Source organism: Balearica regulorum, chromosome 1, assembly GCF_011004875.1.
Source record: "Balearica regulorum gibbericeps isolate bBalReg1 chromosome 1, bBalReg1.pri, whole genome shotgun sequence".
Classification (NCBI taxonomy): domain Eukaryota; kingdom Metazoa; phylum Chordata; class Aves; order Gruiformes; family Gruidae; genus Balearica; species Balearica regulorum.
The window spans coordinates 131,097,508-131,118,585 of NC_046184.1; the positions used below are offsets into that span (position 1 = coordinate 131,097,508).

The window sequence follows — 21,078 nt, forward strand, 5'->3', positions numbered from 1 at the left end:
AAATGCTGAGCTCAGCCTCAGTTCAAATTTTTATTCATTGAGACAGATAGAAGGTTCATCATTGCATGTAAGAGTTGGATTACAATAATATTGATTATAATTTTCTTGATTGAAGGGAGGGACAATTTTCTAGTTTTACATCAAGTGACAAAACAGAAATGAGGAGAATTTGTATGCACCTGGAACAGATCAGCCACATTTGGAAGAAAAATAAAGATAGCTTTTAAGTAGACAGGTAACTCTTAAACTTCAAATCATAGAATCACAGAATGGTTTGGGTTGGAAGGGACTCTAAAGATCACCTAGTTCCAACCCCTGTGCCATGGGCAGGGACACCCTCCACTAGACCTCGTTGCCCAAAGCCCTATCCAACCTGGTCTTAAACACTTCCAGGGATGGGGCATCCACAGCTTCTCTGGGCAACCTGTTCCAGTGTCTCACCACCCTCACAGTAAAGAATTTCTTCATTATATCTCATCTAAATCGACCCTCTTTGAGTTTAAAGCCATTACCCCTTGTCCTGTCACTCCATGCCCTCTCCAGCTTTCCCGTAGGCCCCTTCCGGTACTGGAACTCTGCCAATGGAGTTCTTTTGAAAGAATATTAAGAGGAGTAGTGTCATGCAGGTGCTCTGAATCCATTTCTGGAGGAACATTTCTTTTCCCATTAACTCTAAAGGGAGCCTTTGAACTGCCATTCCCTTGGGTTTGTTCTCTCCTTGGCCATCCCAGACTCTGGAGGAGTTGTTGGTGAGCATCTCCAGGGCCTCCTGCAGGGGTGATGTAGAGTTATGCTGAGCCCAGGAAATGCCCCCAGGCACATTCTAGGAGCCAAATTCTGTTCCACATAGTCTGGGGTGAATTTGTAGTTATTGATATAGTTAGTAAAGGTATCTGTACAAACTAAATCAGAAATTGTTCTCTTCTTTAGGTCCAAGCACAGAAAAGAAAGAATTGATTTTGATTTTTAGCAATTTATGAGAATCTGGGAAGCTTGTCACGTATTCAGCAGTACCAGTCCTTGTACCTGTGCAGAGCTTAGACATAGGAAACCTAAAAATAGATAGGAAGAATATATATGGGGTAGAAGGGAGAAAGAAAAAGAAATCAATTCAGCTAGAATATTCCAAAACAAATTTATGCTCTGCTGGAGGAACAAATGCATGGACTTTGAATGTTTGGGTTAGCTGGGGGACATCCTCTGAATTAGATCCACTTGAAAGGGTGAAAAATCATCACTGCTCTATACAGTAGTGCCACAAGTCTTCAGCTTTTGTAGTTGTTGTTATTCATATGGCATCTTGCTTTCAATAAGGAATGTTTACATTTCAATTGTAGCTTTCAGCTTGAGCTCACAATTCACATTTTTTGTAAAAGAGTTAAATTCCATTGCATTGAAGCCCAGTGTAATTTTTCATCTTGAGTTTGCCATGTAAACTTGATTTCTTAAGCATATTTTCCAGCTCTGGTATTCTCTTGTTAGACTCAAGATATTATGTAATTTTCAAAATGCTTCCTATTTATAACTTAAGATTATACAATGTCAAGAATAATCAAAAGCATAAAGAGGTGACAGAGAAAAATCCCATTTATGTGATCTTTCTGGGTCAGAGTTCTGAGTTTCACTTAGAATGCCTGTTCTAGAAGCTAAAATTACCTTTTTAGCAAATGAAACATGCAAACAAAAGTTAACAGAAAATGGACATGATCGCTCAATAACTTTATTAGCACAGGTTGTCAAAGTTCAGAGCTAGGTTTCAGGACCAGTGTCTGGCTCTCAGAGTGACTGACTTTTCAGTGTATGAGGAGGTAACCCCAGCTGACAGTTTCTCTTTCTGTTAGGCACTGTTTTCTCTCATTATTTTTTTCATCGCATCTTCATTTTTCTTGCCCCAGGAAGAAAGTACAACTGTAATTTTAGTATTTCTTTACTCTACTCTGTGTGTCTTCATTTAAACTGTGAGTTTGAAAGAAGTACTATCTTCAGAAATCCAAATAATTCCTATAATTTTGAGACAAGGACTTTATGGCAGGCACATTTTGACTAAATATTTCTGCCAGTTGTATGTGTATGTATGTATCCTCTAAAATATATCCTATTTTTATTTCCATCAGCTGATTGCTTTATTGTCTTTAGTTTTAGGATTAGGGCTTCATTAGCTTCAGCCTCTCAACTTTTTGCATAAAGCCAGGCTGTTTGACAGATAAATGCTGAATCAGATGATGGCAGTGCCTGTTTGTGCTCAGAGTTGGTGAAATGATTTGAATCTTTCATGATGCTGATACAATGAAAGCAAAAGGTGTGGAGAAACCATTAGGGTCTTGGGGCAAAGCTTCTCCGGGTTTTGAGGGGCTGTGGGAGGGGGAGAGTTATCATCTCACTCTGTCTTGCTGACTATGGAGCTGATGGTGCATCCGGCTAGGGAGAGGAGAGAGACACCTCTAAATCATATTGCAAGTGGCAGCATAAGGATGCCAGGAACCTTGAAACCTTCCATTTCCCTCCACTCCTTCTGAAATATAGACCCTGGACAATGTGCTGTTCTTGCAGGACCTACAACTTCCAACCATCCCTGTGCATCCAGCAGCTCTGCTCTGCTCCTGTACCCTGCCCCCTGCTACAGCAGTGAGATCATGCAAATAGCACTAGCCTGGATGTGGTGAGGGGACCAGTGGATGAGCAGAAGAGAAATTCAGAGCTATAGCAAGGCCACGAAACACAGAACAGATCAAGGCATGACTTATGATGTGCCATACATGGGATGGTAAGGCACAAGAGCGGTAAGGTAAGGCACACATCAATGGTGTCAGCACCTACTAAGTCTGGTGCCCTTTGGTACATTAAGGATTTCAATACACTGCATCAATAGGTTGCCTGACAATGCTGGTGTGCACATACCTGCATGCGTATCATTCACAGATTCACAGATTGGTAGGGGTTGGAAGGGACCTTTGGAGATCATCTAGTCCAACCCCCCTGCTAAAGCAGGATCACCTAGAGCAAGTTGCACAGGATTGTGTCCAGGCAGGTTTTGAACATCTCCAGAGAAGGAGATTCCACAACCTCCCTGGGCAGACTGTTCCAGTGCTTGGTCACCCTCACAGTTAAGAACTTTTTCCTCATGTTCAGATGGAACTTCCTGTGTTCCAGGTTGTGCTCATTGCCCCTTGTCCTGTCTCTCAGCACCACTGAGAAGAGTATGGCCCCTTCCTCTTAACATTCACCCTTTAGATATTTATAAGTATTGATCAGATCCCCTCTCAGTCTTCTCTTCTCCAGGCCAAACAGACCCAGCTCTCAGCCTTTCCTCATACGAGAGATGCTCCAGTCCCCTCATCATCCTTGTAGCCCTCTGCTGGACTCTCTCCAGTAGTTCCCTGTTGTTCTTGAACTGGGGAGCCCAGAACTGGACACAGCACTCCAGATGTGGCCTCACCAGGGCCATGTGATCTGCTCCAGATGTTGAAACATATTGTGTCTGGATGATCAAAACCATGTTATATGTGTAAAAAGTAAACAAGTGTTATTTATAAGTTATAGACATTTAAGCTCTGGTCAAACAAGGACTTTGATACTACTTAATACTTGGAGACTCATGGCAGAATCTATAGCCTTGAGTTGGAGTCGTAGGTTTCCTACACGATGTAAAAGAAAGATTGTGATTCGTGATGGCATGCACAACCCCAAGTAGTGAGCCGTCTGAGGTAGCAATACCAAAGCCCCGAGGACTTTCTCGTGTTTTAAATCCCCACCCTCTCAGAAGCTTAGGTGCTTAACTGTGCATTTCTCTCCACACATGATTTATAGCCCTGAAATTAGGCACTTAATCCTCTTCTTCACAGAAAACCAGATAGAACAAGAATCAATCTTTTCTTTTAAAAGAGAACCAGAGAAGAAGTAGGTGGTGATTCCTCTCACCTCCTCCTCAGCTCCCTTTCAAGAGGAAATCTTGTTTTGTCTTTTTTTCTGTTAATACAAGTTCAATCTGACCTGGAAAGTTCCCCAGTATATAGGCTGCTGGGGAGGATAAGTACTTTCAAACTCTGCCCTGGAAGATATGGCAGATGATATAGAAAATTTAAAGATCCAGTGAGCTAGGGAGTAGGAGCAAGAGTAACCCTGATTTTGCAGCGTAGCCATTAGGCCACTTCCATGAGTATGGAAGACTCTAGTCTGTGCTTCAACGACAATTTAGTTACTTTCTACTACATGGGTGGTGGATCATGTATGGCAACAGTTGTAGCAGAGACCGATATTAAGGACTCTCCCTTTGGAAACGGTTTCTGTAACCAGCTACCCTACAGATCCAAGCTTGCTTCTTTATCTCTGTCCCAATAAATGCAAAAAAGCTCCAAAGTCACATAAATGAAATACCTAAGAAAATTATAATGCAAACTTCTGCATTATGCATTTCCTTTAGAAAATTTTGGAAATTGATCAAAATAATTTAATTAATTGCTTCATTGTGAAAAAGGTTTTAAGAGCCAGTTAGACAAAGCAAGTGGGGAGAGCTGCCAGCTTGAAATATAGAAGCAATAAAGTGAAATATTCTTCTAAGGAAAAAGGTGGGGATGACAGTACATGAAAGGGACTGTCCTGTAGATGAAAGGCACAATAGCAGTAAAAGCCACGCAAGGAGGGTGAGAGCACGTGGAGTGCAAGTGGGATCAGTGCAAACTGGCGTAGGCTCACTGAATGGCACTGCCTGGAAAGAACAATCTTGCACTGCAGCAGTCTTAAACAAGGACCTGCTACTGCTTGGATAATGATCTAACTGTGGAGAAAGCCATGCAAAAATAGTTATCTAGCAAAGATATAAATATAAGTGTATGCATTTTAATTTAAATAGTCAAATGCTTGCCTGGTGGTGTGATGTGTCATGTGGTAAGACATTCACAGTAGCGACTGCCTCCTTGTGTATTTGGGCAGTATCTAATTATTGTTGGCAGTGTAGTTAGTTTCTCCAGCTCCTGTACACCGCACAGATACATATATACACCTACCTGGTCTTTTTCCGCATATGCAGAAAACATTTGTCAGGGAACATATAGGGAAATGATACAGAACTAATAATAGTTAAATCAACAAGCTGTAACCTACGTTCGGGAGCACCAGACAGGCACTTGGTACCTGGACAGCGTGGAAAAAATCTGAATTGAAACGTTGAGATTTTCTTGTGTGTGTAATATCATACATATATACATTGGCCCTGGCAGCATCTTCAAGCTCTGTCTACAGAAAAGAGTTTCAGAGTTGTCAGTTGCACAACATGAATGAGCGGGCTGAGCAGGGCATGTGTGCTACACATCCTCTTACTCCAGGGCTCTGCACCACTAGCAGCACTGCTCGGAAGTGCTGCTAGGCCTGAAAACTGTTGCCTCTGTCTTATAATACCCAATATCACAGGCACAAGTCTGGTAGTGTGAAGCAAATTTAGAATTTCCCCCTTTCTGTATGTGTCATTATGAATGGCTACAGATGGTTCTGTTCTGTGCAATGTTCTGTTGCAGAAGGTAAGAGCTATGAAAGTATATGCTTACATGTGTGAAAAGTATGTGAATGTCAAATGTAAGCTAGATTGGTTGGATCAGATAACCCAGGGTTTACCTCAAGTTCAATAAAATCACTTATGGAGGAAGAAAATGCTTCACATGAAAAAGGGAGAGCTCTTGTAGCTGCAAGGAAGGCTGAAGATATTGATGATAAATTGATGATAAGCAAAATTTAGACTTTAATGTTGGTAATAAGAATGCTAATTAATGCCATTAATATGGTAAAAAGAAATGGTTTTAAAAGCATATAATATGTACAGAGTTATCTGTCAAATCTAGCTTGCAAGGTCATAAAGCAACATGAATGAGAACTATTGTTAGTAAAGAATTTATTTCAGAGAACTCCTTGTGTTTTCTCTTCCATAGTATAGACATTTCTGAAAATAAGCTGAAGGTCACATCTGGAAGACGAGAATATATTTCCCCACAGAAAATATTAAAGGCTTTATGATTATGCCAGAGCACACAGTTAAGTACATGGAACCATTAAAGTTTGACAAGGCACCTGATCTAGATGAATAACATTCCCAAATTCCAGAGGAATCATTAAGTTAAAGTAAGAAAAGCCTTTAGAATCTCTTTTTTTTTTCACATCTTGTTAACAGCTAGAGAAACATCAAAAGACAGACAGTAGTGATGTTTCCATATTTTTGGGAGAAGGTTGAAGAGAGGTCTATGGAATGTGTAATACGGAAAGAGCAATCTCTGCTGTTTAAAGACCAAGCGATCAAACTTGATGAATGAGCAAGATTTCTGTGTGGACAGTCCTGAATAGCTAGAGAAAAGTAAACTAAAGGACATATTTTGCCTGGACATAAGAGCCTCTTGAAACTATGCCACAAAATAGATGACTCTAAAAAGCCAGGCCGAGATAAACACGGACGGCTGGTGAAATGAATTTTAAGTGAATTTAGGAGAAAAAGATAAAGCATGTAAGCTGAAGGAAAATGCTTTATAAGAAGAGATGAAACAAATGAGGCAGAAGGTCAGCTGAGGTCAAAGCTGAACACTGCTCTTTGGTATACAAGAACGGGGTTACTGGAAAGAGAGCTGATTTTTTTTTAAAAAAAAAAAGGAACGACTGCACAAATATGGCTGTGTAAAGACAAAATAATGGTTTTAATACTATGCTGCTAGGAAAGCATGACTGCTTCATTTAATCTAAAGTAGTAGAGGGATGCAATTAACCACACCCCCAGCAGTAGAATGCTGAATGTCAGTCAATAAGAAGAGCTGGACATATAGGTAATAAACCATCTACGCAATGCTTACCAAGATTAATAAAATAGAATACTTAATTTCTCATATAAACATACTTCTACCTTATATCTACATGTCATACAGTTATTCTTAGAAGTGCTAAATACATACAAGATAGACTGATGGCAAAAGATGGACAATATTGTGCTGAGCTCCAAAGGTTTTAATGTGCTGTGCAGAGTATACATCTATCTATCCGTTTTATTTTTGCTGAGGATCATTCATCCTCCTAGCATCTCTGTCATGTTCCCATTCTTTGAGCAAATAATCTTCAGGTAGAACTTGACAGTTCTTTAATGTAGCTGTAGTTTACTTTTGAGGTTAATCTGTGTCAAGCTCGTAGTGCTCCTTGGGTTTTTGGATGGTAGCTTTAGGTTGTGGGCAGAATCAGAAAAGCATGTTGCACAAATGGTGAATCAAGCAATGAGTAATGCAAGTCAGTCCAAGTGAAGTAGCAATAAAACCTTTAGACCATATCACATTTTCATCTTCACGCCACATATGTCACAGATAAACGATTTTAAGAATATACAAGTGTATTTTAGCTCTCGTATCTTTTTGCTTGTAAAGACTCATAGTTCTGTACTGTAAGATTAGTTGTGCCGAGTGAGTTATCCCTGTTAAGAGGGAAAAAGACATAAAGCTCTCTAAAATTAAGTAGAAGACCAGCTTCTCTCTTATAAAAATTTCAGTTTTCAGTGCCAGTTTCTCACAGATCTGCAAGGTCAGAAAAAGATGTGAAGTCCTACGTGGAAGCTGGGAATCGACTCTTGCAAATACTGTCATATGAAGCCATACTTGCTCTCTCTGAAGGACTACGCATTATTGAACTTCACAGCTGTGGTGGTTTTGGGTATAGGAGGGATGCTGCAGATGATGGAGATGCGAAAGCTTCTTACAGCCTTTGTGCAGAAGTAATTTCAAGGAAAGAAATACATACTTTAATGATTGCCATTTTTATAAGTTTTTAAGGTTGTTTGAAGCTGAGTCTTTGGCTTGGACTGCTAAGTAAATCCCAGATAATGAGAAGTGGGCAGAAGAAAATACATATTTTGAGCTGAAAATGTGGTTGGCAATACCCACATGCTGAGCTGATCTATCCACAGGTTTAAATTTTCTTCAGTGAACTTATTCTATAGCTCATATAAGTTTCAAATATACTTTATTAAAATTGCTGTCCAGAAAAAAAAATAATTAAAAAATCCCTCTTTATGGAAAATTTATCTCACAATTACAACTGCTCAGGCAGTGTGCTTGCCCACTGCATTGTCTTTACATTTTAACATGTTTATTTATAGCCACACAATTTTTAAAAGCACCCACAACAAACAACATCATACTCCCCAGGCAAATGCATAAGATGGGGTAGAATCTCCATTTGTTTGTGCTGTGCATGCTCATTTAGATTATGGTAAAGTGGGTATAAAACACTACTGGAACACAATGCAAATGATGTATGCCTCTTTGCAATGAGATAAACGATTATATGTGGTATTAGAGCCACAATTTTATGCTTGTTAGTCATCCAATTTTGATTAAGGGATCATTTATTTTAAGAATAAGTCTGCATCACTGTTCAGGCTTTCTCTTTCTACATCAAGTTGTATGTTAAAGATTGGACAAAAAGCAACCCAAGACTAGGACAGTTGGGGCTCATGCGGTGGAAATAGCGCAGCACAGAGCCAAACACTCCTCTTCCCAGTAGAAGCGCTACAAAATGGAACTGCTAGTCTCTGGCCTCAAAGGGAATTTGGGTTTAAAGGTACTTGGGCCCTCAAGGTAAACACTGGCAATTTCCATATTGCTCATAAAATGCTAATACTGACACAGAATGTTTTCCTTCCAAAAACCAAAACCTTTTCAGATTAATTCCACGATTGTACATATTGTGGGGGTTTTGATGATAGCTCCTAAAGTATTTCTACAGTTACATACAAAACAGATACTCTTGTGTGAGTGTTATGAGTAAAACCGGGAAATTTTGTTTTTTCCTTTGTAGATAATTGAGTTCAGATAATACAGAGGAGTAATTATCACTTCTGACAGGTAGGATGAGTGACTTGGCGCCAGAAGGAAGCTATTCTCAAATGTCCCATGAGTAGAGGAATGTGAACCTGAGTGCTGCATTCATTGCTATTGGGATTCAGGAAAATCCTGCCAGAATGAAGATGTAGGGGGGTCTCCTCTGAGGCCTATATCCGAATATGTGTTCACTTCATTTATAATGGACTAGCTGATTCCTAGTGCTTCCTGGCCATAAGCTCGTATATGCCCCAGAAAAAAAAGAAGTCTTAAGTACATCCGAATTTAAAGCTTTGGTTCAAATATTTGGGGAATGAAGGGTCTCAAAATACAAGCCATCAGCTAAACTTTCTTTATATTGTGTCTTAAGCAATCCGTTTGCTCCTCTTATGTATAGGCCAGCACTCATATATAGCCCAGAAAAACAGGCTGCAAAATTCTTATCCTGGCTCACAAAGGAAATAGTCTACCATAACTCAGATATTTCAAATCATCTGTCATTTGAAGTATGACACAATTCTTTGCGATATACCTATAGTGGCCTTAAATTCCCAGCTCATGTATCAGTCACCGTTGAAGTGTTGCGGAAGGTCAGACCATGGGCAAGGGGATGCGTGCCAAGCCCCGTGCTGCTCTGGCTGCCTGCAGCGGGGAGCCTGGCTGGAGAGCAAGCTCAGACCTGGCTTGGGTGGCTTTTGCAAGCAGGACATAAGCCTTTGAGAGCAGGATACACTGCCTGGAAGATGTGGCTTCTTGCTGAAAGGGAGCGAGGTCCCCTGCCACCTCCTTTGTGTGCACAGGTTGCAGAGAGATTTATTACGCCAGAGTTTTCAGTCCTGGCAGAGTAACTTGTATATATTTAAACCTGTATTAGCTAAGATATATTTCAGATCGTGGTTTTCTTTTCCTCTAGTTGTTGCCACTGTTTCAGTGAGCCCGCAGGGCACATTCTCCTGAAAGACAGATACGCTTTTTCATGTAACACCCCATTAAGTAAAGCCCTTTAGCAAGGGTAAAGAGCCTCTGAAGATCCTCTCCTGGCATAGAATGTTTACAGGCTGAAACATGAAACCTGCTGTTTCATTAAAAAAGAAAAAAAAAATAAATCCAAAAGTTCCTAGTTAATCTGCTGATTGCCCCGTTGATTTTTCCATGGCTACACATACTGAAATGTTCTCTTTGTTTCTGTTTGATATTTCCCAAGAAAGCTGCTGCTGCTGCTGCTTCTTTAACCTCTTTATAATGGCTTCGTCAATACCTTTCAAGCATTTGTTTTTGTGTCATACTTCATACTTGTGTTTGCATACTTCAGATATACATAAATGACAAGGGTGTTGGAAAAGAAAAGGGGATCCAGGCTGTTGTAGATGTGCAAGGCTCTGAGAGCTGCAAAATTAGTGCGCTGCAGGTGTGGAATAGTTGTACTGTGCTGGACTGTGCCTCCAGCTGTGGAAATTGGGGGAAATATGCACACAGCTGGAGTGTGCACACAGCAGTGTGGGATGTCAGGTAAGTCTTCTCTAGAGAATGGCAATTTGGGGTCAAAAGTACAGGTTTGGTGTGGTGGAGTGGTTTCATGAGCCTTGGCTCTCGGCTTACATATGTGGATTAGTAAAGGGCAGCAAAAGCAGCCCAAAAAAAGTGTGACTGACAGGCTCAGTGTATTGCCTGGCTGCAGAGCTATTCAAAACAAATTGTACATGTGGAGCTGGTGGCCATGGGATTGGTATCTTCCTGATGGACCTGTTCCACGTTCTTAGCTTCAGATCAGCCTTAAACAGCTTTTTTTCTCATTTTTCTCTGCCTGCCAAAGCGTTCCTGTCTGCCGTTCAAAATTTCAGTAGAATTTATTTCTTTCCACCTACCACGCACAGGAAATTTGACTCAGAAAGAATGAGATGCAAATATTATGCAGGGTTGACCTTTTCATTTACAGGGTAACTAATTAGCTTGACAAGTAACACGTTTAGTAAAATACATACATGCCATTAGATAATCCTGCCTACCTCTTTATGATTGCTCCCGAAAATACATCTTTTGTTGCAATTAACTGCAGGCTTGCTGTTGATTTCAATACGAGCAGGACTACAGACCTATACCAAATGCAAAGTAACTTAATCATAGAATCATAGAATCTTTAAGGTTGGAAAAGACTTCTAAGATCATCAAGTCCAACCATCGACCCAACACCACCACGTCTACTAAACCAAGTCCCGAAGTGCCATGTCTACGCGTTTTTTGAACACCTCCAGGGATGGTGACTCCACTGCCTCTCTGGGCAGCCTGTTCCAATGCCTGACCACTCTTTTGGTGAAGAAATTTTTCCTAATATCCAATCTAAACCTCCCCTGGTGAAACTTAAAAGCATTTCTTCTTGTGCTATCACTAGTTAGTTGGGAGAAGAGACCAACCCCCACCTGGCTACAACCTCCTGTCAGGTAGTTGTACAGAGCAATAAGGTCTCCCCTCAGCCTCCTGTTCTCCAGACTAAACAACCCCAGTTCCCTCAGCCGCTCCTCATAAGACTTGTGCTCCAGACCCTTCACCAGCTTCGCTGCCCTTCTCTGGACACGGTCCAGCACCTCAATGTCCTTCTTGTAGTCAGGGTCCCAAAACTGAACACGGCACTTAAGGTGCGGTCTCACCAGTGCCAAGTACAGGGGGGCGATCACTTCCCTAGTCCTGCTGGCCACACTATGTCTGATACAAGCCAGGATGCTGTTGGCCTTCTTGGCCACCTGGGCACACTGCTGGCTCACGTTCAGCCGGCTGTCGATCAGCACCCCCAGTCTCAGTCTCTGATCTGGCAACCTCATAGTTACTTCTTTAGTCCTGCTTTGGCACCACAGTGTAGTGCTGACTGAGTACCTTTTCCAGTTCTGCTTCCTTTTTGCTATAGGACAGAACGCAATGTGTGGTATTATTATGGAAGATAGTAAAATATAAACATTTTTGAAGGGGAAAGGTAGAAATTTCTGAGGTGGCCTAAGCTGAAGTGGTGGTCTGGACATGACTTTAAGGTCAACCTGTGCTTCCTTTAGCTAAGCTATGTGATGGTGTTTATGCATAGACAGACCGCTGTGCATTCTGCACTGTAGTTGTAATTTATATCGTACTTCACTGATCAGCAGCTAAGCAAAGAAAGAGATGGTTGTGTTCATTGTTTACTGTGGGTGGCATCCTGGCATTCAAAGGATCTGGTAGTTGTGTCTTTCATTGAAGGAAGGGGACAGAAGAGGTGTTTACATAGATGCAAGGGGCTGCAAGAAATGGGGCTGCAAGAAATGGCCAAGAATTTGACCCAGGTCTTCTAGGCCAGCAGAAGGAGGCTGACCGTGTCAAAAACACAAAGCCCACCCCAGATTGCTTTTGGGAGTCATTTACGGCCATGAGCAGATGTTCTCAACCACAGTGAACCTTGAATCCCGCGTGATTTTGTGTCTAATGTAGGATGATTAGCATTCCCTAGCTCTGGATTGCGGCGTCTGGTTTTTGGTGCCACCTCACAGTATGGTGTGGCAACAGAGGTGAATGGTACCGTGCTGCAAATGGTAAGCAGCGATACTTTGCAATTCCAATGAACCCATCCTGTGCTTTTCAGTGTCCTTTAAACCCTGACAATTAGCAAGAGTAAAGAAGGGGGAAAAGTCTTACTGGATGGCAGGTGACAGGGAAGCAGAGCCTGTGACTGCCTGCAGCAAAGAGTGCACATCAATTTCATACTGATATTTTTAATTGTCCTGTTCCCTTTTCAGATTTGTTTTAGAAGTTGCTTATATTTTTATTATAAAATACATCAGTTAACTGCTTTTTTTACATGCATTTTTTCTGATCCAGAACTGAGCCTGATGTTGCCATTAAATCATCCGCTTTGTGCTTCTTTATTATTATATTGTTCCTTGTCAATTTATTGCCTCTTTGCCTTTAATGAAGCAGAGGTGGTAGCTTTACAGATGGGGAACTAAATCACAGAGAAACGATGTGACTTTTTCCATGACCTATGCACACAAAATTAATAATCACTCTCATTGACAGGTGCAGGCACTACTTGCAAGTGTTGTAAGTACTTTAGCTATGTCAGCAGTGCCGATTTGTGAAAAGTTCAGTTTTTATAGGAGAGCGTGTGAGAAATTTTCTTCTCTTCCTTACATTGTTACTCATGGTGCACCCATTCAGTCAGGCTTTATCTCCTCTGGCTACTGTTGGGTCACATTTCTCTCCTCTGTTCCTAAAGTGCCATTGCTAAAGCTGCACCAGTTTTGGCTTTTAGCATGGTCCCTCCGCAGAACTGCTTCTTCATGGAGCTCTCTTTATCCTCCCTGCGTGCTTTCCTTTTCCGTCATGCTAGCTTTCTTTTATCCCTTACAGCCTTTTCTCATACTTTCTCCTTTTCTTTTAGCAGTGTCTCTCATTTGAGGTGGAGCAAGTCTTCCCTCTCTGTCGAAACATTTCACTCCCTTCTGCCATTGACTTTGTTCTTTCCCCCTCCTAGGAGCGGATGCCAGCTAGTGCTGATGTCCTCCCCCAACCAAGAAATGCAGTAGATTGATTTGCTAATTCCTGTGACAGAGAACTTTTTTCTTTTTTGCTTTTTCTTTCTATTTTAACCCTTCTGCATTGGGCTGATCATTCTTTGGTGAGTTCAGCACAGTCACTGGAGTCATTGGCAGGCTTCTATAGAAGTGTATCCTATATGATCCATATGAGGCATGCAACAAAATCTGTGATGTTTATTTACAAAATCCAAGGTTTTGTAAATACCTGCACTTCAGCTGAGGCCTTGTTATTGTTGATTGTCAGAACTGGAAGGCTGCTTACCATATTTTACCTATGTAACTGTACCAGGGCTTACATGCATACAGAAGTAGTCCTTGGGTAGATCATAACATTACTAAGCAACGCAAGGCTCAGGGTCAGGCTTGGAAAGGAGCTTATGGGAGGGAGCCTGGCTAAGTAAGACTACTTTGAATCGGGTGGCCTGTATGGATGTCATTTGCTGGATTTTTAACAGTGGGATGATGCTGTCTGAAAGCCTTGTTAGCAGATATCTTTGAGAAATGAAGAGGATGGTGAGGTGCCACTGGGTGAAAGAATGGCAAATATTTTTTAAGGCGCAGGAGAAAGAAGAGCAAGGAGAATACAGATCTGTCAGCTTCTTCAACAACCAGATGAATGGCAACTGATGCTAGAGGCAAAATCATAGTATATATGCTGTCTAGCATTAAGCTCCAGACTCAGTGCTACTTGTGTAGTAGTTAGGTTCTCTCAATGGTTTTGGAGAAGATGATTCCAGGTGAGGTTCTCACTCTGAATAAAGCTCTGCAGGAGCCTATCTCTAGTCCTTAACTATACGGGGAGCCAGGGAAAGTGAACCTTTGAATTTAGGCTATGTTAATACCCTTCAGTGAGACTAAGTCAGTCTGAAAGTGTTTCTATATAAAATTTTCAATAGTAATAGTAATTTGCTTTACTAAATTTTGTCGTCATGATTCCTCAGTAATCAGAATTATTTGCCATATCTTGGGAGGGAAGAGATTGGAAGAGCAACCCAACCTAAATCTCTTACTGATCAATTATTTTGGAGCAAGTAACTTTCATCTGCAAACTGAAATCCACATACCTTTTTTTTCCAGAGAAAAAGCCTTCCTTTACTCATATGTTCATTGCAGTACCTGGCATTTTAACTTGCAACTGCAATGCTTTTTCTGTATACCAAAGTGCTTAAACTAAAATTTAACCTAGGTTCTTGGAGGTGAGAATTTACTAATCAGCAAATGTGCTGCTTTGCAGATGTGGCTAATTGTGCGACCCACAACTAAAGCACCATTTTGAGAGTGTGAGTTGATTTCATAGAGCTTCTCTGATTTTCCCTCATAAAAACCAGCAATGGAAGAAACATCCTAAGGCCTGAGAGCCAGAGAGCAGTCTATGATATATCCTGACCATTGGACAAGTTTGCTCTGAGCCCAGCCTACAAACCTTAAATTGTCTGGTATGCATCTGTCATGGAAGAGTGGAATGCAGCTCACTCAAAAGAGAGAAGCAACAATATGTTTTATTTAGGTAAAATAATAATTTGTCAGAGTTCAATAAATTCAATGGAACTTAACAAGGTTTAACAGCAGTTTACTAAGGTTCAATAAGTTTAATGGCAAGGTTCACCTTATTAATTACTGCATGGAAGAAATATACAAATTAAAATTGAGTTAGCGAAGCTTACAAAGTTTAACAAGCTATTAGTCACTTACTGAGGATCTGTTGCGGCAAGGAATATCTCGATGTCAAGGAATAAGGGGTCTCAGTCTCAGGCAAGGAAGGATCTCTGAGTGTCAGGTGAAGATTCTCAAACCTTGAGAGATGTCCCTGCTCAAGGGGATAGTCACCTGGAGGCAATCTAGTTGCAATTCAGGGCGAGCTCAAATTGGGCTCACGCAGCAGTCTGCTATTGGTAAGAGGTCTCTCTGCCTTGAGAAGCAACCTTGAGAGGCATCCTAGCTCAAGGGGAGATTGCTGTCTAGCAGGGAGAGCCTAAAGAAGGCTCACTTAGGCTGTCATATTTATGGGATAGAGTGGTTGGCTTGTAGTCAAATCACATGCAATGGAAAAAGTAGGTGTGAGACTCCTTGTACCCACAACCTACTTTTTTTTTTGATAAATGAGTTTTGGAGAAGCCACCTGTTATTTATGTGTTAATCACATGATCAATATTCCAAACTCAGAGGTATCGATATTTACTGCGTCGTTCTGCATCTTTGTGGGTTTTCAGAGAACAGGTTGAAACTAGAGGAGCTCTTGGCCCAGCTACAGCTCAGGCCTTTACTTCTTTACTCTTTACCTTTACCCCTTAAACCCCTCTGGTTAAGGGGTCAAGCGCATCTGTCACAGTATCCGAATACTGGTATCTTTATTATATATCCATAGGCAACAGTCCCCATCAATGAACCACTCCTACCAGAGGAAAGACTCCTGTTAGAATGGAGAAGAGCTAGTCTTAGTCTTACACTCCTGCTACAGGTTGAACAAATCACCCTGAATTTTTGGTATAATAAGAGTGATAGCTGGGAAAAGCAATTTATTAAAGACAATTGCATTATACCAAAGAACTGCTGTCCAAAATAAAATGAACGGTTCAGAGCAGAAAGAAAAGAATCTAAAATAGGGTTGGAATAGGTTGTCTTTTTCAGATCAAATGTCAATGTTATTTGTGGCACTGCTTTTAGGAAGTCTGCGGTGCTCTGGCTAAGCACCACCAATGGGTAACTGGCCAGCCATCTCTTCGTCTGCAGCACCGGGCGGAAGCTAGCTCCCCAAGGACCACCTTTACCTCCATCTCTTACCCATGGGGCAGATGGAATGTCTGGGTCCTTGGTACTACTCCTGCAGAGTCAGTTTTAGTGAGAGAGAGAACTGGAGAAGCATCTAATCCTACTGGCTTCACATTTTCACATTTTGTGCCATCTGCAGAGCAGGAGGAAAGGCAAATTAAGAATCCTTCACTTCCAATCCTTGATTACGAATCCCAAGGTCATGCAACAACATACTGTTTATTAACCTGGGCAGGTGATAGTGATATAGGCTGACCCTAGTGTCATACGTATTATATTTGATGTGTTTTTTGAAAGAGACAGTAGGTTAGTATTCTAAGCTAAATATATGGTAGCATATACAACGAATTATGCATTCAATTGTTTCTGCATACATCAAGCATTTCAGAAATTGATGGCAGATGTTGAAAATCTCTGCTGGATTGCAAAATACTAATATGCAGCATTTGGGTACTGGAGGAAATTATACCATGTTTAAGTTCCAGAGTTTCCTTTACACAGTTATATAACAGCATGACAAATTGTGTACAACACATGACAAATTGTGTACCAATCTCTACCAAGTAGACTTTGCTCCACAAAATATGCGCTATGTCAACACTGGAAAAAAAGGAGTGGCCTTTATAATGTGAGTATCACCTGCTCTTCCTCACTCTTGTATGGATCAGAGATCTGGTCATGGTATAATTAACTCACGTTTTCTTGCTTCTTGGCTAAAATTTCTGGATGCCTTTGAATAGTCATATGATAAATCTATTGGTAACTCTTCTACTGCCTTTCTGAAGTAATTTGGCTAACGTGCAGAGCAGAACTTCCAGCCAAGTCTGAAAGGCTTTTTTCCCAGTTCAGAAAATGCAAATATTCCCTATGTACAGCAATAGTTTTCCCTTAGAAGAGGGTAAAATGGTTCTATTAGAATAGCTTCTGGTTTTCAGATACCTCTCTTGGGTACTTTTAAGCAAAAAATGGCCACATTGAAGTACTTAGGAAAACCCTTTTACCTGGTTTGAAGCAGGCACAGTGTGCATTAGTAGGTCTGGATGCCTGTGCTTTGTCTGCCTTTGCAGTGCCCTCCTTTGTAGGAGAGGACAGCGTGGAGCACCATTAGTGTTGAGCACCATTGGAGGCATACCTGCCTCGTCGTTATGGCTGTGCTAGCTTTGATCCTCAGCCTCTGAAGACGAAAAACTAGTTGGTGTCAACTACTGCAGTGACTTTTTGCTAATTGGATCAAGGAGTGGAATGTATTTGTTGGGATTGCATCAGGACATTGCCTCATGCAAGTGGGATGGAGGCAGGCTAGGCGCGTAAGGAAACGCCTTTGCCCCCGTCTGCTGCGGCTCTCCGTGACAACATGCTGGCGGAAGCAGACTGTTAGGCTAAATGTTGGGGATGAGCCAGTGGCATTAAGGCGGCAGGCAAGAGGCTGCGTGCAGCATCCAGTTCACGCTGGTGTGTCGGTCTGGTCTGCAAGACGCGCAGCCTTGGTGCCCCCCGGCACAGTGCACGTGCAGCTGGCTGCCAAGGGGCAGGGTCATCTAAGAAACTGCAAGGCTGGTGCAGTGGTGATTGACGTATTTTCCCATAAATATTCCTTAAATGTAAATGATGGTGATGAAATCATAAAAGTAATTGGCTCTTCTAACTCCTTTTTTGAAAACAAATTATGCCTAAAAACATGTAGAGACGTCCTTCTTTTCCAGAATATTATTGAAAATTAATAGACCATCTGAGTCTGCAGTATCATAAAGTCTGTATCCATTTTTTCACATACCTGCAGATTCATCTCCAGCAGCTCTCCATCTGTTTGCAGGCTGTTTTCTAAACCAGTGTGATGCCTCAGGTGCAGAAGAGAGAGACAATAATTAACAATATGTGGCCTACAGCATCTTGGGGAGCAATTAATTTTAGTGAATGGATGGGGGAGGAAGAAGAAGGAAGGTAATCTTTGCACGTTTGTCTACTTGTGCATGCACGGCTGTGTATATTGGATAGATGTACATACAGATATGTATGTATCTCCCAAGAAGACTATTTCCAGCATTCAGGCTTTCACTCTTTTGCAATGGCTGTTGTGCACAGAAACTACTTGACAAAGACAGTGCCATCTGCACTGAGGAGATTAGGGGGTGTCAGGGAATATTCTTTTTCACTTCTCACATTCCTGCTTCTTTCCATCCTGTCCCTGGAAAAATCCCAGCTTTTAACCTGTCAAAACAGTTTTAAAGCTGGTCTCTGATGTATAGAAACCTGTGAGACAGAACCATGACAGCTACATGCTGTCAAAGGAGTATGACTGCATAAAAAAAATAAAAACCTAATACTGCTGAATAAAAGAACAGGGAAATGTATGAGGCTGCACTAGCATGTGGGGTAGTTTTTTCATGTGTATCTATGTACATACACTGATCAGGGAATACTGAATTTATATATAGGAAGACAACTGATTTATACATGGAGAAATTATAGTGTGTATACACAGCACTGAAAATGAAAGATCTGCACATCTACAGAGAGGTTAAAAATGAAAATCATATGATCGGTTAGACTTTTTTTTCCCCCAAATTTAGGTCCTGAAATTAGAGAACTAAATCCATTTGTAAGCTCTTAAATGCAAGTGGCCTAATTTCAGCTGTGCTGAGCAGCTACTGCATCTGCTGGCTCTGGTTATTACGACTGGCTCCGTTTCTGAAAAGCAGCTGTCAGGAAGGAGATCCTATAGGATCTCCTCTGACGTGTCTAGCTAGCAAATAGCCAAGCTCGACTGCAGTACCTACGTGCCATCTGAGTACAGCTGGAGATACGGACAAGTGGTGCTGAGCTTTCTGGCTGGCTGCGCAATCTTCGGGGAGGAATCCAGCAGGGGAGAAACCCCAGCACACACTAATTAAGTATTTTTCTGCTTTGACTTCTTTACTCCTTTTTCATATCCCTCTGTCCCTTCTGCTTCACACACTGGTGCCCATGCTGAATGCAGAGACTATTTGAACCAGCAGAAAAAACTCTCGCTGTGTTAGTTTTGAGGGCGGGATATCACAGATGCGACTGCTGACTTCCAGGTGTCGCACAGGCAAAATAGGCATTTTGAAACTGGTTCATCTCACAAGTGCATTATCAGATTTGGCAAATGGTTGTGTTAATAAATGGCACCTGAAAGCTTAATCGTGAGCCCAAATAAGGTGGTTTCTAAATTTTTGACTTTATTCTGCAATTTTGTAATTGCACAAGTGTGTCTGCTGCAGAGAGAAAACAGAGTGCCCCACTGGAAAGCTCATAGTGCATTCATCCCTTCAGAGAACAAACTCATTTGCCCTTTTCTTTTTATGTCTGCTCATTCAAACAATTAAATAAATTAAAAACAAGAAAATGTTCTGCTCTGAGCCACTCTCAAATGTTTTCAGGCAGTAAAATGAATGAGAATCAGTAATCTAATGCAAAAGTGATTTGAGCATGTTTACATGTTATTAGGAAACTAAAAGGTTTATTCATGCCTTTGGTTCTGAGTTGATGTAAAAATATGTACTACGTGTGTGGAAACAGCTGCATGTAGAAGCTGCTGTTGGCTGGCCGCTCTCTCTGGAAAAAAAAAAAAAAAAGAAAAGAAAAATACTTGGGCATTTGTCTTTTTCTCCTCCAAATGTCCAGGCTATGACAGCAGGGAAGACTACTGACTGTCTTTCAGGATGTGAAAGCTGTCATTTGTGCATTCAAGAGAGGACAGTGCTATGAAGGTAAAAGCATTTTTCTATAAGGAAATTACACGCTGAGAAAGAATATAAACTTCTCTGGAATGTGAGGAGCGGACTATATTAATATCTGCATATCAACTTTGCCCTCTTGGTTCACTTCATGATACATTAATTATACTGTAACTTTTCAAAGTGCTGTCTGTAAGTACTATTGTTAGCTATAGCCAAAGGTTGGAAAAAGATTATCCTTTTAAAATTCGATTGCTTGCTCACCAGGAAAGCAATAAGAAGGAAAAAAAAGTTTTACCAGATCCTGTAAAGAAATGGAATTCCATCTATTTTCATTTCTAAATACAATTAAAAACCCAGACATGCTCATGTAGTATTCTAATCACTACACTTGCAATATCTTTGAATCCTCCAGTTTTGACAATATAAAAAATCACAATGTGAAATATAATTTTATTATATATGCCTGATATTGCAAAGGAGTATAAATATATATCACACAGAGGTTTCTATTAAAAAAAACCCCAAACACCACCAGAATGCTTTATTTTGCCAAAATGCGAAATGTAACATTCCACTCTCATAATAGCTTACTCAAAACCAATTTTATATGGGCAAGTTTCATCAAAATCAACACATTCCCATGAATTTTCTCATACCACTCAAGCTGCTAACTCCAGTGAAAGCTGTTCAGTTTAAAAATTTTCAACCTGTCATAGGTTCCACAGGCTTATTTTGGTCTAAAATGTAGTTTTTCACATCCTGGTTTGTGTTACTCCTTTTTTGCATTGTGAATGGAAGTGAATTTATGATCTGAAAAAGAAAGGAAATGGTAGCGTAGGGAGCTCTTCCATAATGAAAAGAGTAGAGCGTAGAGCAGGCGAAGCGACTCCCAGTATGTGCGTTTTGCACAGCTGTAACTTCCATAAATCAGTGTATTTCTTTCATTTCTTCCAGTTCTTGGTCAAATGGCTACTGAGCATAAAGGATGAGATGCTCTTAGCACTTTAAAACACTTGTTAGCAAAACTGCTCTTTCTCTTTCATATTGATAAGGGTTAATGTTATTGCTTGAAAGAATATCAGTGTTTCATACTCCAAGAAAAGTTTCCCCAGAGCTAAGCATTCACTTGTATGATTAAAGGCAGATTAGATACTGACCTTCTGATGTTAAAGATAACACAGAAGGAGCTATATAAATTACACCAGTGAGTAAAGGGTA

At 40.9% G+C, this 21,078-nt stretch overlaps 2 long non-coding RNA genes across 2 annotated transcripts in view; both read left to right on the top strand.

Annotated features, from left to right (window-relative positions):
* The window catches only part of LOC142605105 (uncharacterized), a 140,360-nt gene extending 134,041 nt beyond the window's left edge, over positions 1-6,319 (top strand). Inside the window, exon 5 of the long non-coding RNA XR_012838870.1 lies at positions 5,919-6,319. This is a non-coding gene — a long non-coding RNA (uncharacterized LOC142605105). The remainder of the gene's footprint in view (positions 1-5,918) is intronic.
* A 1,189-nt stretch (positions 6,320-7,508) lies between these two features.
* LOC142600127 (uncharacterized) lies at positions 7,509-20,294 on the top strand. The gene is made up of 3 exons (XR_012833581.1): positions 7,509-8,591; positions 17,973-18,100; positions 19,805-20,294. It is a non-coding gene; the product is annotated as an uncharacterized LOC142600127 (long non-coding RNA).
* The last annotated feature ends 784 nt before the right edge of the window (positions 20,295-21,078 follow it).